At 46.8% G+C, this 27,904-nt stretch overlaps 1 protein-coding gene and 1 long non-coding RNA gene across 2 annotated transcripts in view; one reads left to right on the top strand and one right to left on the bottom strand.

Moving 5' to 3' along the window:
- The window catches only part of RPL24 (ribosomal protein L24), a 432,745-nt gene that overhangs the window by 94,058 nt on the left and 310,783 nt on the right, over window positions 1-27,904 (bottom strand). The gene's annotated exons all lie outside the window — the stretch shown is intronic.
- Window positions 1,322-1,900, top strand: LOC127059510 (uncharacterized). Its single transcript, XR_007777425.1, has 2 exons — window positions 1,322-1,485; window positions 1,720-1,900. It is a non-coding gene; the product is annotated as an uncharacterized LOC127059510 (long non-coding RNA).

Raw genomic sequence — 27,904 nt, forward strand, 5'->3', positions numbered from 1 at the left:
ATCCTTTGCTCCTTATCTCTCTCCAAAGCATCTCCGAATGCCAGTGATATGTAATTTTTAATGGGAAGCTGTGAATTTGGAGTAAAATAAACTTTACACGAATTGCAGTGAGTCACCAGTCAACATTTGGTGTTTTGTTATTGAGGACAAAATAAAGCAATATCTGAAGAGCACTGGTTTGTCAGTTCTGCTGCATCCAGCCTGCTGAGAGCTGCTCTCCTTAGCCTGCCCCACCAACTTCTCTGTCTCCTGTGCCCTTGATGGACAGTGATGCCTTTGCATCTGGTGTAGTAAGTCACTGCCACACCAAAAGTCTAAAATCCTCTGAATGTCTCCCCTAAATTTTCCCACATCTAGATGGTAAGTCTATCTTATTTGGTCTACCCAAGTCTCTCCAAAGGGACATCTGATGGAAATGGTCATAATAGTATCTTTTCCTGCCTTTTTTTTTTTTAAGTTGTACAAAAGATTGCCTAGGTATGTGATTTAAAAATCACATACAAGCCCTACTTGCCTCTTTGGTAGAGCTAGAACTGGGGTCTGCAGTTTTTTTGTCATGCTGACAGCAGCAGATACAGGGATGGCTCCCTCAGAGCCAATGGTTTGTCAGGCTTTTTCTGGTTGTCTGCCTGATGATGGAGAAATGAATGACTGACAGCTGCTGAGGCAGAGAAAGACGTCTCATCTCACTGATGCTATTTGAATTGGTTGACTTGTGACACGTAATAGAAGTATTTTCCTTTGGATCTAGGGTGAATAATGAAAATATCTCATTACAGAGAACGTCAAAGTATTTTCCATACTGCCTCCAATTTCTCTATGTCATTGCTCTCCTCATTTCTAGAAATGGCTTATCAACAAGTTTGATTTGTGAAATGCTAAAAACTAAGCTGGCTAAAGGAGCACGTCCAGTGTTATGATTTCTACTGGCCAAAGTGAGCATCAGCAAGCTGTGGACATTTGATCTGTGAATGGGATTTCCGTTATGAATCCTTATGAGACTCTGCCAGTGGAAATCCCCACCACAGCCCAACTTTTGCACACTGGCGGGAAGCGAGCTGGCCCAGCTTCTCCTTCCGGGCAGTCCCACATCTGCCCTGTTAAGGCTGCAGGACAGACTGGAGCAGTTCTTTACCTTGGGAGGGTGCTTCTCTCCTCCAGCAGTTCTTTACCTTGGGAGGGTGTTTCTTTCCTCCAGCCTGGCTGCTTTTATGTGAGGGTGCAGAGTTCACTGCAAAGGCTCAGTGTTGACATCAGGAATGTGACAGTCCTTATCCGGCCACAGACGTTCTCAAAAGCGCTGGCTGGTGGCCCTGGTTACCTGAAGCAGTTACTAATTGTTTGGGGATGACGCAAATGGCTGGGTCCAATTTCAGCCCTACTGCTGGCTCCCGGGCAGGAATGACCTGCTCGACTATTACTGCTCTCCATATCCTGGTGAAAGGCAGGCCTCTCAATTCCCCAGGTGTTGAGCTCCTACCATAGGTAGGTTATATTGAAAGGGGGGTTTAATTTCTTTTGGTGTGAAATGCTCTTTGCTCTGGCCTTTTTTTCTGATTTAAATATGTGGATCTTTTTTTGTCCCCCCCACATTTTATGTAGAAATTGTTTCAGATTTCGAAGCATTATGTTTCGAAGCATAATTTAATATGCTTTTGCTATTATCCAAAGCTGTTTAAAATCATATTAAATGGCTTAAAGATTCTCCTTTTTGTTCAGGTTCCTGGCCTAACTCTCCCGAAGCATCAATCATCCAAGATTGCTTCACCAGGACTTCTGAGCTGCCCTCACTGAACTGGAGTTGTCCTCTGCACTACTGGTGACACTTGTGGAAAACTGCTTCAATATCAGCTCAGTATCACATCACTTCCTACATTTTCATAAATGTTTCCATGTCTGATTTGGTCATTTGTAGTAGATGCCATCTCATGTCATTTGTGCAATGGCCAAAGCAGAAGGTATACCCTGGGTATTGGTGGTGGGAAGCACCAGACCACAGCCTTTGCTGCCCTACCCAGCCTGGCTCTGTGCCATAGCTGTGCCTGCTCTCCCTATGTAAGATGGGATAGTAATGGGTGGATTACTTTCAGAGCTTTTGAAGTCTATCAGCTTGGCATAGCCTGCCATTCAATTCCCACGATTAATGAGAGAGAAGTGAGTCAGAAACACAGAGCAGAGGCTGTGGAGGTCCCCTGGAATCACACCAGATGCACCAATACTTCTGCTGCAGTTGGCTTGTGTGGGGTCAGTTCTGAGAGGCAGCAGGCAGGCAGCTGAGAGAAGGGCTCTTGCATGAGAGGCTGAGGCTGGGTGAAGTATCCAGAACAACTGTGGGAGATATTTTCTGTGTACAACCCTGAGAATATTTTCTGTATGGCTTTGTCACCTATGTGGTTAGTCAGTCCTGTCCAAGTTTTTTGCAAAAAAAGAAAAGTGAGGAGAAAAGAGAAAAATAGCTCCTTGTTTTTAATGGTAACGTTTAAAAATAATATAAAACCCTCCTCAGTGGCCAAACCACAGAAATTGCCATGCAGATCCAAGAGCAGGTGTGCCTCCTGGAGCTACTGGAACAGCTTCAGAAACCTGCTAGATCCCCAGTAAAAAGTGTCCTCTTAATTCTGGGTCAAATTCTGCTCCAAATGTGGTTGAGAGCAAAACTCCTATTTACTTTAATGCTTGCTGCCTTTCATCTGTTATTTTTGGAATAAACTGGGATCAGACCTGAGAAGTGCACACAACTAGAGTCTGTTAGGGCAGAAGGAAGCCAGTGATGCTGGGGGAGGTTTGGGAATGAACTGGTTGGTATGTCCACGTTCTTGGGATGAGACCTTTCATGACTGTAACACAGCAAAGAATATTCCTAGTCTTTCAGCAGGAAACTCAAGTTATGGCCTTCCATTTTCCCTTCATATTTTCCTTCATTTCACCCACAGGCTGCTTTGGATATCTGCAGCCAAATGCCTGTGTGGCACTCAGCTCAGTAGGTCATTTCCACAGGGTGTTTGTGTTGCTCCCTCCTGCCAAACCAGTGGCTCTGGGGGAACCATCCCTGTATCTGCTGCTGTCAGTGTGACTAACCTAGCACAACAGCTCTGTGCCTCAGGTGTTGAGCTGTCCCCCTGCCTGAGTAGGTGCTTCTGCTTAGTTGGCTTCACTGAGCTTCACGGACTTCAAGCTTCACTCAGTAAAAAGTATCTACCTTCTTCAGCTTGGGACATGAAGGATTTCAGCCTTTTTCTCTGCCGTGGAAGTCATCCCATCCCTTCAAGAACAGCAGGCTATCTGGATATGTTCTTGTATTGTGATGGAAATAAGGAAAGAAAGAAGATAAGTTGTGTGCATAGGCTACTTCAGGATGTATTTCCAAACTCAAATTCCTAATCATATAGCCAGTCCAGTTTTTGGGTCGGTGTGGATTTGGGATGCTAAGTCATGGTTAACACAAATGTCCAAATAGATTCAGACCTTCCAACACCCTTCTATCTAGTTGTACCCATCACAGACTTCAGAGATAATTGACCTATTATTCAGTGGGAGAACTCCTTCCCACCCACTTTCCTCCCCCCTATTTCCCAAACCATTCCCTCTCACTTAAAGCCTTCCAAAATTTTAAGACTTGATACTCCAGAGTGCTAAGCAGCCTGGCCCTGATTCAGTAGAGCACTTACACACAGGAATAATTTCATTTGAAGTCAATGCAATTATTTGCATGCTTTAGTTGCTTTGGAGTGAATTGCTCCATATTCAATAGGGTGGAGTCCACAGAGTCCTTTCCTGGCTGTGTCCCTGCTAGACAGGGAGGAAAGCTACAGTAGCTCTTTCTAGTGCTTGCCTCACTGGAGAACAAAACGAAGCGGCACCTAGAAAGGGTATTTCTGGGCAGGATGGGGTTGTGGTTCACTAATGCTGTGTTGTAAAAGGCTTGTTCTCATTGTAGTCTTATCAGAGCCTGAGAGATTATTCTTATCAGAGCATGTAACAATATTTTTATCAGCTTGAAAGATTATTCTTTTATACCAGGGTGGCTGTAAGCCTCTTAAGACCTTTCCTTTTATTTACTTCTCTGCTGCACTTCTCTGCTTCTCTTCAATCAGAATGTGCCCTTTGATATGAAAGCTCTCAATGGATTGACATTTGACATATAACATTGTGCTAGAGGTGCTTTACAGTGTTATATACCTGGATATGTGATTTAGGCCACTGCCTCTTGGTTTGCAACTAGAAGTACATCTCAGGAAGGGCTCCTGTGCCTGTTTTAGGAGATTTCACCCAGCAATGCTCATTCCTGACTCACCAGGCTGGGGGTAGAAAATAAAAGCTTGCAGCTGTGATTTTTATCTGTGCTACTTCGAGCTGCTAGTTTGTGCTCTGGGGTGAGCTGAGCAGCTCTTTGGGACATCCTCCTCTTACATATGGAGTCCAGAGCAAGACTGAAGCTCCTGAGTCCTCCTGGAAACAGGAGGAGGTACTTCTTAAAAAACAATAACAATAATGATAATAGCCCTGTCCCATCCTCTGTGTCAGAACCCCCAACCTGGCCAATATGCACATCCTTGCCTTTTGGTATCCCAGTCTGGAAACCTCAGCAGACTCCCTGTCCAATCCACAGAGAAGTGGTGTTGGAATGGCATCAGCAGTTGCTCCAGGCTTCTTGTGAAGTCTCTTTGTATTGCCAGGATGTTACCTTTGGTGTCAGCAATGCAAGGGGGCTCAGAGGATAGGTTTTACTCTGCCTGTTTCAGTAAGAATTAAGTGCATATCATCTCAAAGGTGACACTGCAGGCTCAGAACTGCCAGACAGGGAGGGGAGCTGCAAAGGGCTCCCAAAGTGGTCCCTAGAGGTTCCTATGTGAAATGCCCAGCACAGACACAAAGGGAAAAGAGTTATATCTGCACCAGCCACAGGAGCAGGGACAGAGCAGGCTCAGGAGCATGTCCCCTGGGCAGGCACCCTGCCTCACTGCCAGAGTGGTGCCTTGGTGAGAGCAGCCCTGGCCCTGGGGCAGGAGGGGCAGTGCATCCTTGGGGGCTGTCCCCCAGGGCAGCACAGAAGGGTCCCAATCTCCTGGCTGGGGGGAGAAAGGCTGACTGCAGGGGAGCAAGCCTTGGCCCTTGGCCTCTGGCCCTGGCTCCTTTTGTTTCCTAGCTTAGGCAAAGTCAAAGAGACCGGCCTTGGCTGTTCATGTCTGCAGTGTAAATGAGGATACAGAAAGCCGTGTGAGTGTTCCATGGTTTTATTTTATCACATCCATGCTCCTCTACTCACTTCCCACAAGCAGACTGTGCATGGGGATTTGTCTGCAGAGCAGCTGTGCACTGAGTGAATGCCAGTGCATGGTCCATGCCCATGTCCAAATGACTTGGCAGAAAGAGCAGGTCTGAAATGTCCCTGTCAGCAGCAAAACCCATGTCTGCACCTTCCCTCTCACTGCAGCCTTACTGTGCCACAACCAGAGAAAGAGAAGGAAAAGTGCCAAGGTGAAGGAAAAAGGAAACACCGGAAAACTACAGAAGGGAATTGTCTGGAAGGAACCAGTCCTGTTCCTGTCCAGAATTTTCAGCAGGGATGTGAAAATCAGAGCTTGTTTCAAACCAGAGATGTGAATACAAGGCACACATGTAAGGGACCAGACCACAGGTTTGCTGGGCTCAGGGACTTGGCCCTGCCCCACAGCAGGGCCAATGGGACCAAGATGGTGAGGTCAAGCCTTCCCCTCCTGCAGTACACTCAGCTCAAGGGAGCAGCCTGCACCCCACTGCTGCTCCCCCAGTGCTCCCAGTACTGTGGCCAGGTGCCAGTGCATCCTGGCGGGGCTTGTGTGGATGGGGATCGTGCCCCAGCAGTGAGCCTAGTGCTGCCCCAGGCACAGGCATGGGGGCAGACTCATCATGCTGCTTGGCACCAAGGGCCTGTGTGCATTTTTGGAAGTTTTTTGGGACTGTTTCTCCCGAGGTCTGTGCTGTCTGGGTGCAGTGCAGGTGGTAAAACCCAATGGCAGCAGGGCTGGTGGGGTTTCACACATCAGCTCCCTCTGCCCTCACTGGCAGTGCCATACAGAGGGTTGTGCTAGAGCTGCTGCCTGATGCACCCCGAATTTTTGTTGCCTAACCCTCCCTATATTTGGCCTGTTCTTGGCAATTTTTAACTCCACCAACTTCCACTGAGAAAAAATGCCCAGTGGACCCCCCTCTCCCTCCCTTTCCCTGTAGGGCTTCCTGTCCACAGATGGAAAAAACATGCTGGTGCATCCCACAGAGCTCTGCCAACTTCTGTAAATGGGGTCACAGTTCACAGCAGCTGCACTGGGCTGGCTTTGCTCATCTTTTCTCCCTGGCACCCTGCAGCCCAGGGTTTGGGCTGCCAAGGAACTTCTGCTGACCAGCTGCCTGCCCTGCTCTGCCTCTGGAGTGGGAGCTCTCTTGGCCCCCAGGCTTGTGGTGGAAGCATTTGGGGTTGTGGCTGGAAAACTCCCCACACTCAGGCACCTGGAGGTAAACCGCCCAGATGTTTGGGGTTTTTTGATTTTGTTATTTTAAATTTTTTTTTTCTTGAAGACCTGAATTTACAAGCTAGCCTTGTGGGGATTTTTTTCAGCTGGTGTGAGAAAGATGTGTGCTGTGGAGAGGAAAGGGGCTTGTCCCTAATTTCTGAATGCTTAAGGCTGGTGAAAGTGGCAACAGGACTGTGTTATTCACTGTGACTACATCTACCCCTCCTTCTGATGTAGAGAGGTCTTCTCCACAAAAGCATGGGTCTGAGCTGCTTAGGAAGGGAGTGATCCTTTCAGAAAACCCTTTTCACATGGACTTAATGAGGAGCTGGATCAAACTTTGAAGGTAGCTTACATAGTTTTTTTAACAGAAACTAAAGTCTAATCTTGAAATGACCTTGCAGATTAATATTACACAAAAGGTATGACAAAGCATAGCAAAAAATGCCCTGTACATCTCTAATCTCCAGCTGTAACTTAAAATCTTCTTTTCTCTTGGAGTTTTGCTAGGACAAGAGGCAAGGGACAGAAACTGGAACATAGGAGATTCCCCCTGAATACGAGGAAGAGCTCACCTCACTGTGTGGGTGGCCAAGCACTGGAACAGGTTGACCAGAGAGGTTGTGGAGTCTCCCTCACAGGAGATATTCAAAAGCTGTCTGGACACAGTCCTGAGTAATACTTTTGGGGGACTCAGATTGAGCAGGAAGGTTGGACAAGGTGACCTCCAGTGGTCTCTTCCAACATCACCCATACTGTGATTCTGTGACTCTGATACCAGCTGTGCTACGTTTTGCCAGCACTGCTTGCGTCATGTAGACACCCCAGCTGCAGACTGACAACTTCTCTGGCCAAAAATCCCCCAGCCTGGTGATGTGTACCTGGCCTGTGTGATGTAGCCATAAGGTGCTCATCATTAATGTTTTATGCAGATATGGAGATTTGCATGAGCTTCACAATCACATTCAAACCCCTTGAGCTGTTGGGGCACTCACAGCTTACTGTGAGGGGCTGGGGCTCTCAGTAATTTTAGGGTGGAGCCCATCATCTGGCTTTAAAGTAGCTCCTTATGAATGCTCTAGACTGAGAGCAGAGGGACAGTGGCGCTTCCCACTGCTTGTACCCAGGGGAATAAAGGGAAGTGGGATCAGTGGGAGTTTTCAGAAGCCTCTAACTCACCAGAGAGCATAAATATCTTCAAGGGTTTGCCCTCAGGTGCTTCTTAAAAAAGCAGCTGGGTTAAAGTGGCTTTGCTAAGTTTGTTCCCATGAATATGATTTTCCCCAGGCACACTTTTTACATATACCTGTTAGATAAAAGCTACCACACAGTAAAAGAAAAACAACACACAACCCTCTTAATTAAAGATATCAGGGCAAGGAGGCTCCTCAAAAAAAAAAAAAAAAAAAAAAAAAAAAAAAAAAAAAAAAAGTGATGTGGTTCTAGTTTACAGGGCCCTGAGAAATAAAGCTGCCAATGATTTTTGTGGTGGTTCCCCTGGTTCCTGCACAGAGCCCAGGCTCAGCAGATGCTGGCAAATCATTGCCCAGTGATGGCAGGCATTAGAACACCCAACTTAAATGCTCCTTCTACAGTCAGTTTTTCTTGGGCTGGTCCCTCTGGGTGTACCCTGCCTGCAGCTTTGTATCTGTCTCCCTGCTTAGGTTATCTTCCTGCCTATCCAGTCCATGCTGGGATCCCACTGGCCCCAAACCCCTGTGGGCTTTTCCAAATGCATGATGAATTTTGGAGGACGATCTCCTTTTGTGCCAGTGATGATGGAATGTCTCTCTCCTCCTTATCCCGTCCTTGTTCTCTGTAGGGCTCCCCTGCTTTTCCCTTTCCCAGTATCAGGTGTGGGTGGGCTGTTCAACTTCTCTTTGGCAGAGGTGTGACCCCCAGTGTGGGAAGCAGTAATTTTTACATGGCTATTCCTAGCAAGCCAATCATGGGCTGTGGAAATGATCCTAAGGGGTTCAGGACCTGGGACAAATGAGAAGTCTATTTTGCCAGGAGCACAGTGTGGAGGAAATGGAAGCAACAACCAGTGCCAACAGAAAAAACAACTGCTGGATGTGACTGATTTGTGCCAGTTAGTGCAATTTTGCTGACAGCCTGCTTTGATGTAAACTCATTCTTGTGCACAAGCCTGAGATCTTTTATTTGAAAGCCAAGAAAATTCTGTTGTTGAAGATTTGAAAGCTGCAAAGGCCTTCTCTGGTGTGTAATGACAGTATGGACCCATGAGATACACCTTTCAAAGTATATCAGTCTGGGACATTGCGGAGAGAGGGAAAAGATGGAAGGGGAAGATGCATTTACCAGGTAGAGGAGAGCACTAAACACTAGGCCTGAAAACTCTGCTAAGCACTAGGTCTGAAAAATCTGAGTGTCTTTTTGGATGTGTGTGTGTGGTTTAATGGGAGGGGGTTTCTCTGTGCTGTCCTGCCTGCCCTGCTGCAGTCTGTGCTCATGGGGGATTTTTGGGAGCGATATACAGGTATGGACAGAAGCAGTGCCTCGGCAGTGAAGCAGTGGACCTGACCAAAAGGACTGATAGCAAGCAGAGTTACGAGAGCTGTGTGTGAGATCCAGAAGATAGCCCAGGCCTAGAAACCCCTTGTGAGAGCGACAGCGAGGGCTTATCTGGCTCTGCCATCAGTCTGCCGCTCATGGGAACCCAGGCAGCGCGGTATTCATTCCGAGGGCTAGTTGTGTAGGTGGCCGAGCCTGTTATCGCAGGAACGCAGCGTTAGTCATGCGAGCGGGCTTGGCAGGCATGCCCCGTGCCTGCGCCTTCCCGCGCTCCGCCGGCCCCATCCCTGCCAGCTTGGCATGGGAATGCGGCAGGATGGGACTTGATGCGAGCAGTCTGCGAGGGAACGCCGCTCCGGCAGCGCCCGGTGCTTCGGCTGCGTTTCCATGCCTAATCTGAATTAATGCAGCCTGTGTGAAGGCACTCACAGCTAACAAGTGGTTGTGGGTTTGTTTTGTAAATCGTTATCTCGCTCCCAGATCGATGGGGCTGCTCTGTGGCCGACAAACAGCGCTCACGTACCGCGGCTCTCGGATGTGAGCAGCGCTCGGGTTGGGTGCCCAGCGCTGAGGAAACTTTCAGCGGCTCTTGGAAACACACATCCCCTCAAGCGTGATGAAAGTGGGTGCAGTAAAACAGAGGGCCAAAGTGACAAAGTGATTTAAACCATTGGGTTTAAATCCTAAAATCTCGTCTTTCCTTGGGAAAAGTAACTATTGATGAGGGGTAATAGAATTTTGAGCCCTGGTTTTACACAAACATGACTGAATCCAAAAACTTTTTTGCCCGTGAGGAGTAAGAAGAAATGTTATGCCAGTTACATGGCTCCTAAGATATTTCCCCTCCTTTTGGCTCTTCCAGTGGCATTAAAGCAAGTAAATGCTTTAGTATAGACTTTTCAATACAAGAAAGTGTAGGAAGCCTACTCTGCTTTGAGCAGGTTCCTCGGTGCAGCTGTGAAGGAGGGGGCTGTAGGACCCCATTGCAGGCAGTTGTGAGGCTGTGCAGAAGGAGGCAGAGGCAGCTTTGGTGGGTGACACACATCTGAAGCCTGGTTTCAACCAGCACCCTGATTTGTGAAGGCATTCCCATCTGCTGCCACACTGTTAATTTACTTGCAGCACAAGTTGACAAGGTTATTTAACTATCATTTTCTTGCTTCATATTGATTTTATTCTGTTGCCTGAAGGTATAGAAATAATTAGCAGAAGAGTCTTCCCATCGCGTTTATGCAGTTAATTAGAAGTTTTATCATATAGAGCAGTCATGTGAGAAAAACAGCACTGTAGTAACTCAGGCTCTCCTCCCAGCTGATATGGAATGGCAGGTCTCCACTGACTCCTGCCAGCTCTTGTTTTACAACAGCAGCAGGAACATGCTACGTTCCAAAAGACATAGGAAACACCAATGGCTTTTGTTCCATGAGCACTTGGAGACCCAGCATGTGCTCCAGGGAAGCTCTTGCTATTTAAGCAGCCTGTAGGGTAATGAAGGTGACTTGTAATAAATCAGTGCACTGTTCCTCCACGATTTTTTTCTGTCACTTTGGGAGGGGGCTGGCAGGTCTGTGGTATTTCCATACTCTTCACATTCATCCAGAGAATGGATGGTCCAGGCTCTGGGCTCGGGAGCTCTGGAGCTCACCACAGTCATACCAAATGCTGAGCACTGCATTGCACCTCTGCTGAGGTTTTTCCTGTGGAAGGATGGCTTTCCATGCATTGACCAGCTCTGAGATGGCAAAAAAGCCTTTCTTACCTTACAGTCTCTAAGTCAGATAAAATGTCATTCTTCTTCTCCTCTCTCTCCCACAATGGATCCATGCAGAGTTTCCCATGGGAAGGTGACTGACATTGGGTGCTGTGTCTGCCCCAGGAGGTGGCCAGTTGATCACCTCCTCTGACATCTCTAAAATGGTTTCCCTGGCAGAGTCTGGCAGTGACTGCTTCGTGGCTCATCCAATGGCAGAGAGTGTGGGGTGGCACCTCTGTGTGCCATGCTTGAGGGTGACAGTCACAGATCAGCTCCTCACGTGTGCCTGCTGCCTGTGAACTGTGCTTGCAGGTGCTGCTGGGAGTGGGAGAAAGGAGCTGTGACCATGTGTATGTGTACACAGCAGAAATGAAAAACACTCTTGCACATGCCAGTAGATGCTTTGGGCATTGATAATGAATCTCTCTTGTAACTGACTAGCTTAAATCCAGCCTAGAGAGAATAATGTTTATTCCTGAAAATAAGGCTCTTCAGCATGATTTTCTGGCTGCAGTCCAACATCTGATATCTGTTTCTTAAATTGGGATAGGTACATGTGAATCCTGGGTGGGAACTGTGACTGGGGGTTAGATGAAGGTGTATCTCAGTCTCATCTCCTAAAAAGTGGCTCCTGTAAAGCTGTGAGGAAGCTTTGCTGGCTTGGCTACTTCTCCATCTGTAGAACCTCATGTGTCTGGAAGAGGTTATGAGCCAGGTAGCTGGTAGTCCTCTGAAGCTGCTCCCATGAAAGAGTTTGTTCCAGACTGCGACATGAGGAGAGCATTTGTGCTTTGGCAGAGGGGACAAGACTGGCCAGGAGCTGCATTTGAGTCAAGTATTGCTGCTCCCTGCTGAGAAAACAGGGTCTCAGCACTCGGACAATCACCTGAACATATGGGCTGGTGGAATGTCCCTGGAGAGGTCCCCAGCCAGCAAAGAAAGGGTGTGGAGGTGCAGAGCAGGACATCTCCCAGCACCATCCAAGGAGGGGTCTGAGCAGAGACTGGGGTTTCAGCAACTGCAGGTTCTCTTTCCAGATCCTCTGCTACAAGGTGGCTGTGAGCAATGTGCCTTTTAGTTCTGCAACCACCAGTCTACTCACATGGTGACTTCTTTGGGTGCTGGGTGTTTTCCTATTGTTTCATGCAGCCTCAATTTAACATGATGCTCTTCTAGAGGGTGGGAGGTTCTCTGCAGAATCACGGCCACCTGAGGTGCCCCCTGTGCCAGGGGTGCAGGCTGGCAGACCACCCAGAGGGCACAACCCTGTGGTGGGCTCTGGAAATCTGAGTCACCTTCTGGATACTCTGCTGACTCCCTAGGGCTGATGTGAGCTCTTAAATTAGATGCCTAAAATCAGCTCAAGATTAATGTGTGATGATCCTCCCCAGCCCTTCACAAACACATCTGCTTTTTAACCTCACTCCCATTTCTATTTGGCTGATGTCTGGATTTTCCAAACAAAGGTTTTTTTACCTGCAGTCAGTATTGTGAAGTGGCTCATTCTTCAGGAGCTGACATTAGGTGCTGTCTGTGCCTCAGGAGGTGGCCACTTGGCCACCTGTACTGACATCTCTGAAATGGCCTCCCTGACAGAGTCTGGTGGTGTCTGGCCCACGGTTCATCAAGGGGTAGAGACTGGAATTCTGCGTACTACACTTGGTGGTGACAGTCACTGATCACCTTGTGAGTGTCATGAGCATGTGGAGCATCTGCAAATCACTGGAGGAACCAGGGATCATCTATTCTGCGTGGCTCGAGACTGTAGTCTGAAATGCATGCTCAGTTTGAACAATATTAGACAGTACTTAAAAAAGCAATTTCTGTTGCATCAGTGGAAAAAGAGAAATTGTTCTTGCCAAAAGCCCCATCCTCTTAGATATTTATCAATGTCTTGTCTAGCTTAGATAATATAGTCATTTCACAGCACAAAGCTAATATTGTATTTCCATCTCAGTCTTGCACAAAAGAACCTCTAAGTTAAAAATTAATAATCTCAACTTTAAGCTGTAATTGTATAAGAAAGAGCTAGATTATAAATTGATTGCTTCTTCAGAGAAGACTTCTTTTTTTGCCTTGAAATATCTTGAAAAGCAATATTGCTTACCCAGTTATAATTTAAGGCAAGTTCACTTTGAACCAGCTGTGCTAAAGGAAGATATTACCATTGCCTGCCCACTGGCTTCTGTGCCAGAGGGAGGAAGCTACAGGAGCAACAGCCCTCTCCAGTGTGTCATGGTGGGATCCCTGGGAGCATTTCCCAGGCACAATCTTCCTGCCTGGAGCAAGCAGCTGCCTCTGGCGGTTTGAGGGCTCGCCCTCAGCAAGAGGTGCAGGGCAAGCTACTGGGCAGGAAGACAACACGAAGCCCTGACTTGATCTGCCAGCAAAACCACTTGTTATCTGTAACCCACTGGAGATGAAAGCAGCCCTGTTTACCTGTTTAAACTCTTGGAATGAGCCCATTGTGGCTGCACTGTGTTAAGGAGGAAAGCAGGTTGTGGGCATGCTGTGGTGCTAAGCTGTTGAGCTGACAGAGCAAGATGTGGAAGTCTTGTCCTTCCATAACTCCAGACCTAGAGTGGACTGTGATGTGTAGCAGTGGAATGTACCCCAAGCACTTTTGGGCTGGAAACATGAGAAGCTGCTTCTGTCTGCAGCCATGGGAAGGTGCCTGTTTTTATTTCTAAATGGCGGATGAGAAAAGGGCAGCACATCTTCAAGTGCCTATGGTAGTTTAAGAGAACCCTGAGATTTCAGATATTTTAACTTGCAGAATGACTTTGCTTCTGATGGGAAACAACGCTGATGTCTATGTTTGGATTCCCATGGGCTGTGTGAAAAAGTCTATGAGGAATGCCAACCAAAGCCATTTCAATTCTTGCCTGTGATCCTTACGTACTTCCCTGGTTTCAGTGTCAAACAAGATATTTCACAACTCAGAGTTGCTTATCTTGTTTGTGATGAAAGCAGCAATTGTGTTGCTGGAGAGCAGAGTTGCTGTAGTTTCTCATTATTGAATATATAATTTTTGGGATTGATCTTTGACCCTCTCTGACCCTGAGGTACTTGGGAGCTACCACAGCTGCAGCTTGCATTTTTCCTCCTAACTGGTATTCACGGTGAGGCTTTCACAGTTAAGTTTTAGCAGGAGCAAAGAAGAGGAGCACATTGGAATATCCCTCTGAAAGGGACCAGTGGTCTCTTTGTGCATCTGAAACTAACTTTCAGGTGGGAGATTCCTTTCCAGACAGCAGAAAATGTCATTTAGACTCTGCTGTCTTCTACTCAGAAGTCACATATCAAGGAGTTTCCCTTCCAGAAGGTGCCTGGAATGCAAGCTTTTGAAGCACATTTTGATGAAAGGTCCTCATTTATCACTGCAGGAAAATATATCCCTTGGTAATTGAATTAAAATTAAAACTTTTTATGGCTGGCTGCTTCTGAGGGAGAAAATAAGCTGGCCATAGCAAACTGGTATGATTTGAACTATCTCAACACTGGCCTAGTGAATTTCTGACTCAAGGATTAACTTTCCTCCTAAAACACACAAATCTGCAAACACACCTCTGAATGTGGCAGGTGGAGAGGCTGAAATGCAGCGTGCTGCTCTGGATGCAGATCTGCCTTGAAGCACTGCTCAGGGCTTGATTCCCCTTGCAGCTCTCTCAGCGGCTCTAATGTGCCTGTGGATCATGAGGCTGTGCTGAAGTACCAGCAGCATGACAGAGAGGGAGGAGTGGGTTCTGGCAGGAGCAGAGGATGGAAAGAAGAAAACTCCCAATGGGTTACCAATCTCATCCCTCTGCTGTTTCTGACAGGGATGGTGTTTGTGGGATTGTTGAACGACACCTCATGTCTCTCTGGACATGCATAATGTGGTCTGCAGGAGTTGTTGGTCAAAGTAAAGCTAGAGAGCTTCACCCTGACTTGATGAATTATTTCCATGAATGTTCTGCTGGCTTCCCAGAGGTGGTGAAAAATGCTCTCATCTAAACCAAATTTATGCAGAAGAGGGATCAGGTCTTGCAAAATATTTAATCATTGTAGCAGATACATCTGAGTATTTTGGCAGACAATAACAGTTTTCACACTCTTATCAAGAGCTTTGGCAGCTGTATAACTGGAGAGGGAAGAGAAAATTGGAGCAGCAGCCTAGCAGCTCCTGTTGAGGTGAGGACAGTGGCACCAGGGAGGTGTGCAGGGAGAGGAGCCAGACCTCTGCAACATGAAGTGAAAGATCAACCCAAGCACAGGAGCTGCATTGTGAGCCTCTCCTATTCACTTTTTTTCCCTGATTTGCTTTAATGGAGGTCAAGTGAGGCTCACACAGGCCTGGAGTTTCTTCAGGAGCCCTAGAAACCTGCATGGTGTGGGAGCAGGGAGTACAGTACTGTCCCTTCACCCTCTGGCTCTTTGCATGTGACCTGCTGGTGGACCAGGAGTCACTTTGTGTCCTGCTTCAAACCACCAGTTCACCCTGAAGCTTTTCTCTTCCTCCTTCCTTGCATGGGAAGGGGTTTTTATAATTCCCTTTTAGTAAAAGGATTGGCATGGTGCATTGGACAGCAAGCAGTAGCTTCCACCCTTGAGGTGACATATCCTCCCTGCCAGCTTGTACTGCTGTACCAGTGCTGGAGGTGCTGCCTGCTGACTCACAAGAGCCACTTCCTTGGTTCTGCCATGGAGAGGAGTGAGGCACTGAGCTGAGGACAGCAAGAGGCAGGACTGGGCAATGGAATGAGCCTTGCCATGTTTTTTTGTGGGTGTGCAGAGCAATCCCCACAGATCTGTTCAGTCAGTCCCACTTGCAGTGCTTGGCTGCTGGCAAGCCTCTGCTTGAGGTCAGGAGGCTGGCATGACACACAGGCAAGTGCAGGGAGAAGGAGGAGAACTGGAGTGAGTGTGAGGTGCCAATATGGGCACTGCCAGGCATTGAAGGGCTCAGCTGAGCTCCTCCATGAGAAGGACAGAGATCAGACCCCCATACACCAGCTGCCTTGCTATGGTTGCTCTGCAGTACACACCAAAGCAGACTGGTTCAAGGATATTTTTTCAATATTGCACTTACCCTGCTTTTTCAACTCACACTTTCTCTTGTGTTTCTGATGTGCAGGAGAAGTGCTTTGTGTGCAGGCATGTTCCACCTCTCATACCAGGATGTTCATGTTACTGGAAGATGCTTTTTTTTCCCCAGCTCCAGCAGGCTTCTTCAAATCCAGTACCCACTAGACACTGTTTAACTTGCACAAAAGGGTAAGAAAACCACAATTCTGTCTGGTTTCAACTTTCTAAAATAGAAGAATATCCATCACTTTTAAAATTAATAAATTCCTCCAAAAGAAGAAGTGACAAGAGCCAAGGGAAAATCAGTAACTACCAAGATGCTTGACTTGGTTGAATCACCCAACCTGCCTTTCCGAAGTTAGCTTACAACACTGCTGAAATCACTTACAATAAACGTGTTGTAGAAGAATGAGAGTGATCTTCTTGGTTTCTCTCTCTCTAAGAACAGAAAGTGCTGTCTGACAAAGGACATCACTGCACACTACTACATGACGTAGGAGGCCCTGGTGAGCCATCTTGCTGCAAACTAATTTGGGGAAGAATTACTCAGAAAAAGCTCCCTTGAAATAGGTGAGACTCATGCACATTTTGGCTGCTTCCTAAAAGCAAGAGGTGTCTGCACTGTAATTTAAGAATAGCTGGCTCATGAATCAGGGGTTCCCCAGAGATGAGTTACTCTGATTGCCAGGGCTGCTGCTGCAGGATCTTTGCTGGGCCAGGAGGAGCTGCTGTGGCTTTAACCCTGCACAGAGGCTGTGCTCACAGTTTTAAAGGCAATAATACTGCTGTCATTTGATGAATGTAAAGAGGCTGACAGTGCTTCAGTGCTGACTAGGGAGTAAACACATTGAAGAGGAATCCTTTGATAGAAAAATTGGTTGGCATGTGGGCTGGCTGCAGTCAGTACAAATGCTACCCCAGCCTGGACGAGTGAAGAACTCTGCAGGAACAAGCCTGCAGGACCATGGGCTCCATCCCATTTCCTATTCTGATCTTCAAAAAGTGAACCTGGCCAGAGTTTGGTTTAGGTTTTAGGATAGAAGCTGGTTTGGGGTAGGAGTCCTTTAATCTGTTTTTCACAAGTTGGTCCCTAACCTGCTGCACTGGGGAGAAGACCACATAAGGAGCAAGATGCTGCTCAATATTTGCTTCAAGATGCTGGTGCCTCCTGAGCAGTGCTAGATCTCTACATGCAAGGCTGACTTTTGGAACATTATCATCAGTGTTCCATTTTTGTACTTATCCTTTCTGATGGTTATCAGTGTGCTTGGTGCATACTGGCTATCTGTCTGAGGTTGAGAAGAAAGGAGTAAATCAGATTATTTCTGGCTTCTGGTGATGTGTGTCACAACCTCAGCTATCCGTGGGGTGTTTGTATTGTGCCTCGTGGTGCCAAAATGGGATTTTTCAGTGTTAGCCTTAAGACCCCACAGGATCAGAGCATTCATGAGAATCAAGTCTGTGAAACAGAAACTTTCCTGCAGCTGCTGCTTGGTGTGAACTGCTGAGGATGAGTTCACCTCTGATTCACTGCCTGCCATCCACAAGGCTGGTTCCTTCCCAGCCAGAGGGCTCTGCTCCTTCCCTCTTCCCAGCAGTGGAGTAGAGACACGTCAGTGGGTCCAGACAAGCTGCTTTTGAATGTGTAGAGTTGAAATACTCTAGAATACATTAAATTGGAGTGAAAAGAAATGGAAGTCACCCAAGGCTGAATCAGAAATTGAAGAAAAATAAGGGAGCAATGTAAAACCAATGCCTTTGCACCAAGCCTGTTAAATTCAATGTACTTTAAAGTAGTGAAGAGCTTTGTAAATGAGTCCAGTAGTGTGAAAGCGAGCTGAGGGCAGGGTGTGGAATATGTAAGGAAAAAGAACTTTAAAAATTTCTTTTTATGCTTTTACTGGAGAAATTCTTACCTATGCACTGGGCCCTGTTATTTTTTTGTCTTGTTGAAATGTTTCTAAGGAGACAATATACTTCAATTTTGAAGTAACCTGTGGTTTTAAGTAATAAAAATATTTTCCAGTCCAGTTGCTGAATAGTTTGTAGCAACCTATTCTGAATTTCAGGTACAATTGAAATTATTTCAGTGAATCTGCAAATGTAGAAGTCAGCCAAAACGTTGCCTCTATGCAAAGGAAAACAAAGGGAAAAAAATAAACAAAGGACTTTCCCAGACTTATTCCATCTATTCTTGATGTCATTTCATCTGACATTTATTTGAAAATCAAAACATGAAAGCATGTGTACTTCCTGTGCCTCACATTACTGCTGTGTTAGAAAGAGAGGAAATGCATGTTTTCCTATTCAGTTACTACTTTTGTTCTGATTCAAATGTTAGCTGATCTACACTGGATACAGATCTGTCCAGGCATTTCTGTTTTTTTCCTCTTCCACCTTTTCAGTTTCCCAACCTGTATTTTGCTTTACAGTCTGTAGCAGGCAGGCTGCTACTGTGTTGCCCAGAAACCACAGGAGTGTGGAAGAGTAACAGACCACACACTACACACATGCTGATATTTTTATGAAATCAGGTCAGTCATTTTCAATCCCTCTTGCCAGCAGAGGAAGATAACGTCTTCTGTTGTGATAATTCTGAAAATCCCCTGTTGGTTTCAGCGTGAATCAGAAGAGAACTGTTCCTGTTTGTGGGGCAAAAGCAAATTTCAAATGCCCATGTGCTGCAGTGAGATGATGTTGGGTGGGCAATCTCACTGCCCCCAAACACAGAAGCCAAAAATCTCCATCTGATAGCACAGGCTTATTCTTATAGTCTGCTCCTTAGAGATGGGAAAGGCACAAGGCAAACGTGAGCAAGATGGTGGTGGCTGGCTGTGCACAGCTAATATTGATTTGGGATCTCTACCCATGGGCTGTGGCCCTTGGAGATGTGTCTGTTCCCAACTGTGTATTCTGAAACTTCAGTGTTTACATAAGAAATGATTCTTCAAATTACTTCCTTAATTCTATTGTTTAGCTTGAGCTAAGAGTTTCATGTTTGGTAATAATTGTCCAAGACCTGTCTTAGAGGTTTAGGTTTGAAACAAGGACCTATTCCTTTGCTTATTTTCTGCCAAAAGTTGAATTGCAGGACAATTTTCAGATATCTTGCTAGCCAGCACAGGTTTCTGGCTAACAGGTTATTATGAGCATTTATTTTTTTGGTACTTTTTTAGCAAAAAGCATGAAGGTATGTTTATCCCTTGGGAACTGTTCCTCCTTTCCGCAGAAACCCATGTGCTTCTGCTGACTCAGTTAGGGTAAGGAGCTATCCCATAATTTTGGTGAAAGGGCTGAGAGCCTTCGTTTGGATCAGAGGGATTCGCTATGCTGTTTGTTATGGTTCAGCAAGGGCTTTTCCTCTTCTGGTCTATTTTGCTCTGGGCCAGATGGGTTAAAAAGACTTGTGATGTCTGAGAGCACTGCTACCAGTCTCTCTTGTACATTTAAGTTTGGGGAATGGGGAAGGACTGTTTGATTTCTGAAAGACAGCTCCTATGTGTTTTCAGAGCTTGACTTCCGTCCTCTCATGATGAGATGTTTTTGGTTCTGGAAGTGTTTCAGGCAAAAGGTGCCTCTGCCTGTGGCTTTGCTCTGGTCAGGGCTCCTTTCCACGTCCTTGTGGTGCCACGCTGTCCTTGGCAGGACCAGTGGGAGCCAGGTGGGCATGCAGCCTGTCTGCCAGGCTGCTGATCCCTGGCCCTTTCTGTGCATGCACAAAACACTCACAGCTTCTCAAAGATTAGGACAAGTTGTCACAGGGAAGGTTTGGGTGGGGGGAAAACCAGAAGTAAATGTAGATCTTGATATGCTACACTGGTCCAGACCCACCATCTTTCCATCTCTTCTCTGCTTGAGAAAGTCCCCTTCTTCCTTTGCAGAGATAATTTCCTTCTGCTTGGGGCTTCTTGGACAGTGGAATCACTGCTGCAGGTCACTAAGCCATGTCTGTCCCCTCCTGCCAGGGGGGCTACCAGTCAGCTCCCTCTCCCTGTGTTGGCCAAAAGATTAAGCTCCCTCCCTATTTTGATCTGTGTTCCTTTCACAGTGAAACTGATGCCAGATGAATTTTGGCTGTGTCCCCATTGGCATGAGCTTTGTTTACAAAGTCCCCATTAAATGTTCGTGTACAGAAGTCACTGCTGGATCTTTTCAGGAAGTCTTGGAGAACAAGAGGGATGAAAGCCCATGCTGCCTTCCTAAGTGGAAGCTGGGGGAAAACTCCTGATGAAGAAAACATGAGCTCAAGGAGGAGTGGCAGCTTCTCCCCCAAGGGCTGATGAAGGATTGGGAGCAAATCCATGACCCATAGAAAAAGATGTTGGTTGCTCAAGTCTGTCTTGCCTGTGATACAAACCTAGCAGGGCTAAGTCTGCATGGGCTGGAGTTAAGCCAAGAGACCTGTTGTCATCGTTTGAGCCTGGCACCCACTGCGAGATGTGATCAGAGACAGAGCAAAGCAGGCTCCAACTTAAGGTTAAAAGGGAAAAAACTTTTATTAACCTACAACTACAAAGGAAGACACACAAAACACATAGAACACAAGATGAAAACCTTCCAAATTCTTCCTCCTCCCCCCACCAAATTTCCAATTCCATTGCCACCCTTTAGATAACCAATTCTCAGTTCCTCGAGGAGAGAGGAGTCCCTCTTGCCCCACATTCCTTCCATGTCCAGTGCTCTCACCACTGCACATGGATCAGAGCTGCTTCTAGGGTTTTTCATTTTAAGGATACTTTGTCCAGTTCCAAAGGGAGCACAGTCCTTCTCCTTTTGGGACACTTGTCCCCCCCAAATTTCACCCCCTGGGGCCGAGGGGTCTCTGGAACAGAGATCATCTTCTTCTTCTTCTCTTCTTCGAAGAGGAGGGCACCACCACCACCCTCCTCACCCGTCATCTCTGTTCACACTCCTCCACATCACTGCACTCTCCTGGCTCTGAGCCATCGCCTCCCCCTAGAATGCAGTCTCTGTGTCACAGGAACACCAGTGGTTCTGCTGTGGCTATACAAGAAAAGTCCAGCCCAAAGCCACTCCATCATCTCCTCCCACCTAGAATTCTTCTCAACATCTTCTCGATCTCAACATCTTCTCAATCTCATCAACTTCAGGAGGAATCAGCATTAGCAAGGTTCCCATCTTCCTCAGAGGGGTTAAAAGTCCCAGAGTCTCTGCCAGTTTACTTCATCAACTCCCACGCCTGGCTGCCCTGCTGGGCACTCCCCCTTCTCCTTCACGCCGGCCCACTATCACAGGCACCGGCTCTGGCTCTCTCTCCCTCTCTCCGGGGGGGGGAATGGAGGATGGCTGCCCGAAGCCCTTGCAATGCCCTTTGCCCTCCACCCTTGGGCCCAGGCCTGGCCTACCTCTCTCCGGCCACATGGCTCCCCTCCCCTCCCCCGCCCAGCTCGGCCGGGCAGGGAGGGTTTGAGGGTCTGCTCAGTCCCAAGTGGGACTCAAAGAGGAAGTTCCCCTGGGCGATCACAGCTTTTAACCCCCTGTGTTCTCAGAGGTGTATCCATACCCTCAGTGGACAAACCAGGTGCCAATATTAAATCTGAACACCGATTGGCTTGCCCACACCATCACAAAAACTTCATTTCCTCTTAAACCATGACACCTGTGCTTGGGATGACTCACAACAGCAGCAGAGCTGCTGGAGCCTGGCACCATGGTTTCAAAGCTAAATGTTCTCAGCAGTGCTGTGATTGATCAGAAATGAGGAATGGAATGGCTTCAGGCTGGCGGGCAGCCATGTCTGCTCAAGAGTTTCCTGGGAAGCTGATGGTGGCTGCCAGTGCCAGGTCAGCTCTCCTGGAGCTACTGCTCGCAGCCGGCAGGATTGTTCAGTGCCTGGACAGAGCAATGCTGTACCACGCCTGGGGCCTCTAGACATTGTTGTCCTACAGATAAATAACAGGGTTTGAGCTGCTGATGCTGCTTGTGAGTCAGGTTTTCCAAAGAGCACAGTGCTGAGCTATGGGAAAAACCAGCCCTGTGTTTAGGTGTCTGCTGGACTGCTGAGCTCCTGAGAAATGTTGGTACCCTGCCGCAGGAGCTGCATTTCCTTGGGTGCCATGGCTCATGTCTTGGTTCAGGCCTAGCCTGCCTGGCCCTGTGCTGTATCCAGGGTGTGGTGGCCCAGCTCCAGGCGAGATCACACCGTCCCAGTGTGCCATCTTCCATGCGTGGTCTCACAGGCACCAAGGTGATGGCACTTGTGGGGAAGTTCCTGCCTGTACAGCTAGGTGACATCAGGCAGAATTGGCTTCCTTGTGTACCAAGGGACTTCTGCTTAGGACTGTGTGTTTATTTTTATGAAGGGAAGTACAGCTGTACACTTTTCACACTGCATCACTACCGAGAAAAACCACAGAGATGAACTGGTCACAGGACAAACCCCAAATCTTCTCTAAATGATTCCAGCTGTGCTTCTCTTTTTCGTAACATTGTGGTGTAGCATTTTCACTCTTTTTCTGCTTTTCTTTTTGTTGATTTGTTTTTTGGTTTTGCTTTAGGCCCTGGACGTGGTTCAGTGGCAAATTTCAGAGCAAGTACTGCAAGACCAGTTGGCTGCTTGCAGCCTTCCCCATGCCTACAACCTGCTAGTGAGCAAAACTACTTCATACATGCAGCTATGTATGGGGTCCAGCTACTCTTTGGGTCACACCTTTGTTCTCTTTTGTTTTCCCTTACCCTATATCATATTTTTTGTTTCCCATTTCCTCCTCTTTTTGCTGTGACTTTTAAATGTTGTTGATGGCTGGATAATGCAAGGACTCCTTGTCTGCTTTTTCCTCTTTATTCTTTTTAAAACATGATTTAAAGATTTCACCACCCCCACCTCTTCTTTCACTCAGTGCTGCTAAGACAATTTACATGAAGCTGGGATCTGGATGGTGGGTTTAAGGTAATGACTTCTAGAAAATCTGTGAAACCAGCAGGAAAAAAACCAGGTTGCCAAAACCATCTGCTCACTACCCTGTAGTAACAAGTTTAATGGTCACCCAGTTTCTGAAGCTGAAATTGAGATATGATTGAGACCATCCTCACAGCCCCCCTTCCACTCCCCGATGCAGCAGTAACCCTAACATAGGCCATACACATCCTTAGGGAGAGAAACGTCTCTGGTGGTTCCTCTACCACCCTGCAAGCTGACCATGGACATAGAATGACGAGTTTGATTTTTTGCGCAACTTGTTATTTCTTTTCTCTGAGGAAAAGGCTGAAGTGCAGGTGAAAGCTATTTAAACAGGCTGGGGACAGAGTGGCTGGACAGTGCCCTGGCAGAAAGGGACCTGGGGGTACTGGCTGACATGGACATGAGCCAGCAGTGTGCCCTGGGGGCCAAGAAGGCCAAGGGCTCCTGGCCTGTGTCAGGAACAGTGTGGCCAGCAGGAGCAGGGAGGTCATTCTTCCCCTGTACCTGGCACAGGTGAGGCCACACCTTGAGTGCTGTGTCCAGCTCTGGCCCCTCAGTTTGGGAATGTTATGAATGAACGAGGCCAGATTTCAAAAAAGGATGAAAAAGACTCTCATTTATTAAAAAAAAATAAACCAGAAAGAACGGAGTGTCCAGGATAGGCTTGGACCCCTTCACAACAGCTCAAGATGACGATGTGTACAGAACACGCTGGGTTCTCTCCCTCACAAGTACCGCAGTGGACGGCACGAACAGAAAAGAACACCGCCCAACTGAAAACCCCTCCCTTTATAACACACCTTGGCCAAGGATTGGTGGGATTTGGATCCTTGCCCCGATTGGTGGAATTTTGGGGCCCTGATTGGCCCTTAATGGGGTTCATTCTGGGCCAATCGTTTCCTCAGGGCATCAAATGATTGGTTGGTGTCTTTGTCCAATCACCCTTCGCCCTGGTTTGGCTGTTTGCCCCCACCAAATCCTGCACCATCCCCATCAAACCCATCCACAGCAAACAGCCTCTTTTCCCAAAACTAACAGAACCATGTCCATAACAGGAAGGACCTGGAGACGCTGGAGCGCATCCAGAGGAGGCAAGGAGGCTGGAGAGGGGCTTGGAACACAAACCTGTGAGGAATGACTGAAGGAGCTGGGGGTGTTTAGCCTGGAGAAAAGGAGACTCAGGGGTGACCTTGTCACTCTCTACAACTTCCTGAAAGGTGGCTGGAGCCAGGTGGGGGTTGGTCTCTCTCTCCAGGCAGCAACTGACAGAACGAGAGGTCACAGTCTTAAGCTGTGCCAAGGGAAATACAGGTTGGATATTAGGGAAAAGTTTTTATGGAAAGAGTGATGAAGTACTGGAATGGTCTGTCTGGGGAGGTGGTGGAGTCACCATCCCTGGATGTGTTTAAAAAAAGACTGGATGTGGCACTCAGTGCTATGGTTTAGTTGAGGTGTTAGGGCTGGGTTGGACTCACTGATCTTGTAGGTCTCTTCCAACCTAGTGATTCTGTGAAATAAATCCTGTTTGTCTGGCTGCCACAACAGTTGTTCCTTTGAGCCAGCTGCTTTTTTGGAGGGGGAGGAATGACCATAAAATGGTCAGTAACTCTACAAGTCAATGACTTGTTTGAGATGCCTGATGTGAAGGGTGGAGAGCTGCCTGGGCCCACCTCCTGCATGCTCTGGCCCAGAGACACTTCAAATCCTGCTTGTGGAAATTGTGGGAATTTGGATTGTTATTATTTGGGATGTCTTCTGAAACTGCTGCACAAAGGTCCAAACTGTTTGAACAAAAAGACCTTAGACTACCCCCTGTAACCTTTCTTGCCAAGACAGAATATTAAACTCTTTAGTTTTGTTTAGATAAAGCACATTGTTATGGTTTGTGTTTTGGTTTGCATTTTAAGGTTGTGTACTTTACTATAGCCCATTTCTATGAAATTAACAGAAAACGTATTGAAACATCATCATTTGGAAAGAAGATTCCTCAGTAGTTTGGTTGGCTGTGACTGGGGCATGGAAACTTTTGCCTTTTGACCATTTTTACCCCGACCCAGGGTATTGTTGAAATCAAGGCTGAGTTGTCAGGTTGTAAAGCTGCTCTACTACAATTTTCCAAATGAACCCAATTGTTGTCTTTGCAGCGTGGGAATGTGGTGTTTGTCTACAGATCTACTAGAGGAGGCACAAAGACTGCTTGGCCCAGCCTGCAAGCCTGCTTAAGCCCTTAAAACTGATTTCAATGGAAATGGTCTGACTAAGCGTCCTTTGAATGCCAGGGTATGGTGCTAGCTAAGAGGATGTAGACAGCTCTTGACAGTGCAAAGAACATCCTGTCTAAAAGATAGCAACTAAAGTAAACCTGCAGTACCAGATAGCACTTGTGATGGACTCTCAAAAAGAGACATGGCTGGGGAGAGTGTGTGCTGTGAGGACAGGACAAACCAATGGGAATTGTCTTATATCATAAAAGAAATGAAGTGCTGAAAAGTGCTGAAAGGGTAAGGAGAGTAAATGGCTTCATTGGTTAAATAAGTTTAGAGGTCTGCATGGAAGTAAACCAGTGAGAGGCTGAGATGACAAAGCAAGATAAACCAAAGTAATGATTTATCCTGTTCTGCAAACCATGGTTATTAAATGGGCAGATGCTGGAAATGCTGCTGGCTGGTCGGTAGTGATGCTGCATGACAGTGTCAGCAGGGAGTGTCAAATCTCCTGAGTGCATGCTCCTGGGAGGATAACATAAATGTGAGTAGCACTCCAAGTTCATGAGAATTCAAGCAAATGCTGAAGCTATGCAATGCCATTTTATTTTCTTTGGCAAGATGATCTTATGAGAAGATGTGAAAGTAAGGATCTTTTTGATGAAAGGGAACAAAACTTGGGTTTCCAGCCAAATTTATATTTTCTTTTGTTAAAAGAAGAAAATTTCTTCTTCTGTTATCTTTTTTTCCCAGAAAAGGCAGGAAGAGGCGACTGAAAGTTTAATTTGCAGTTTCGGTGTTCAATTTTTGGGTAGTTAGAAGGAAAAATGCTCTCAAATAAAGATACTTGCAAGTGTTGCAGGTTTTGCTTACATTGTTCGTAACATCGTGTACCCTTGTTATGTCAGTCATGGTGAGAGATTTCTGTTTTTGAGACACCCAGCTGCTCAGCCAGGGGACTGAATCTCAAGCAATCAATGAGTGCCTCCTCTGCATCCTGTCAATGTAAAAGATGCTAATGTAAAGAGTGTAATTGAATGAGATGTATAGACTCTTTGCGGAAAGAAAATTTGATTTCTCAATTAAATTTATTCTGCATTTTTCAGGTAAGCATACTAAATTGACTTGTCACTCTGAAATGTTTATTTTTATGTCAGTAAAAGAATGCAATAAGAATAAATTTAGAGCATATGAAATTGAAATAACTCATTTAAAAAATAGATCAAAGCCAGAATTTAAAATATTTGATGTTGGGACAGGTTTATAGGTGTTAACCAGAAAGCATAAGCCTGGTAGATTATTTTCTTTTTGTTTTCCTACCTCATGTGTGTCTGGAGTACTGTGGGAAGAGGATTACTTGGGAGAGGGTTGTTCTGTGTATGGGCAGAAGGGTGTGTGGCACTATAATGGCTGGACTTATCTCCAAACCTCTGTATTCCCATTCAGGGCCTGATCGTCAGAAACAGGATCTGTCCACTATCTTGTAGTGCCTTTACATGACCCATGTTCTCTTGGATCCTAATATGAGGTATTCAGCAATTGAAAATCTGGTTTTGGAGGTTTTTTTAGATCCCGCCCCCCCTTCCCCTTGCTCCATGGTTCTTGTTCTCATAGCTTCTCAATCATTCTCCTCTGCCTTGGCTTCCTGAAAGGAGCCCATCTGCTCTCTTGCACTGCTTTCTGTCTGCACTGAAACCACAAAACTCAGATTAGGCTCTTCAAAAGCTTTACCAGGCTTCAGGAACTCCTGAAGCAAATCTGGGCCCGTTTTCATGCAAATCCAAATACCTTTTATGGTTTTGTTTCAACTTGACATTTTGATTTTGAGATTTTTTTGAGCTTCTCAGACCCTACGGCTTTATGTGAAACCCAAAGGGCGTGAACTTACATGAACTAAAATGGAAAAAATATTCAGATGAACCCACTGAAAACTGAAACTATGTTCCCACAACTCTGCTTAATAAACTGCTCTGTTTTTCTCTTAATTACAGAAGTGGTAACCACTGTTCCACAGCTAGGAGCTGCAGCAAGGCTGAGTTTACAGTTTATGTGGATTTGGTATATTAAATAAGGATCCTGGTAAATCACAGGTGGTTTGTCCTTTTCCAACTGGCAGTCAGTAAATAGGGAACCTTCTGTACCTCAGAGCGACCTGAGCAATGAGAAAATCCACGTTTTCCCCTGCCAGGATGTGCTGCCACAGAAGTGATGTAGGCTTGTCACTTCCAGGAAAATTGCAGGGTGACCTCTACCTCAGTCAGCCCAGCTTTGACCACAGTGGGGAAGTCCTGGTACTGCTGTGGCTGAGCACCTCGAGCACCTCTTCTATTATTTTTCCCAGCACACGGTGGCTGTGCCAGCCAGCCACAGGGGGCACGGCCAGGTCCCATGGACCATCTGCTGAACCCCCCTCCACGAGCAGGTCACACCAGCTGTGGGGTACATGCTGCTGATGGCAAATGGATGTACCAAGGCACTCATGGATTGGTGCTATCCCCCTCCTCTGCTCAAGCTGCCCACCTTCCCAAGGGACAAATGCCCCTGGGGATTGCCGCATGGCAGGTGGATGGGAGTAGGAGGAGAGAGAAGGAGAAGGAGATGTTCCATGACTCAGGTATAGGTAGGGCTGCTGATGGGAGAGGGAGCAGTGTGTGCTCCAGTCAAGTTTTAGCAGGTAATCAGGGTCCTGGTTCTCATGGTAGCAGTCAGTTTGGCCCCAGCTGACCCGGGCCTGGCTGCTCTGTGCAAAGAGCAGAACCTCCAGCATCACCTGCAGTGCCTTCCCTCTTCAACACACAGGGTTTTCCAAAGCTGTTCAGATCTTTCTGAGAGAACAAGCTCATGCTGCTTCCCAGCCTGAGTGGCTGAGCATGGTGCTAGGGAGCTGTGTGAGATGCAGGTTGTGGAGGAAATGGAGCTTGCACTGGGCTCT

Source organism: Serinus canaria, chromosome 1 (assembly GCF_022539315.1).
Source record: "Serinus canaria isolate serCan28SL12 chromosome 1, serCan2020, whole genome shotgun sequence".
NCBI lineage: Eukaryota > Metazoa > Chordata > Aves > Passeriformes > Fringillidae > Serinus > Serinus canaria.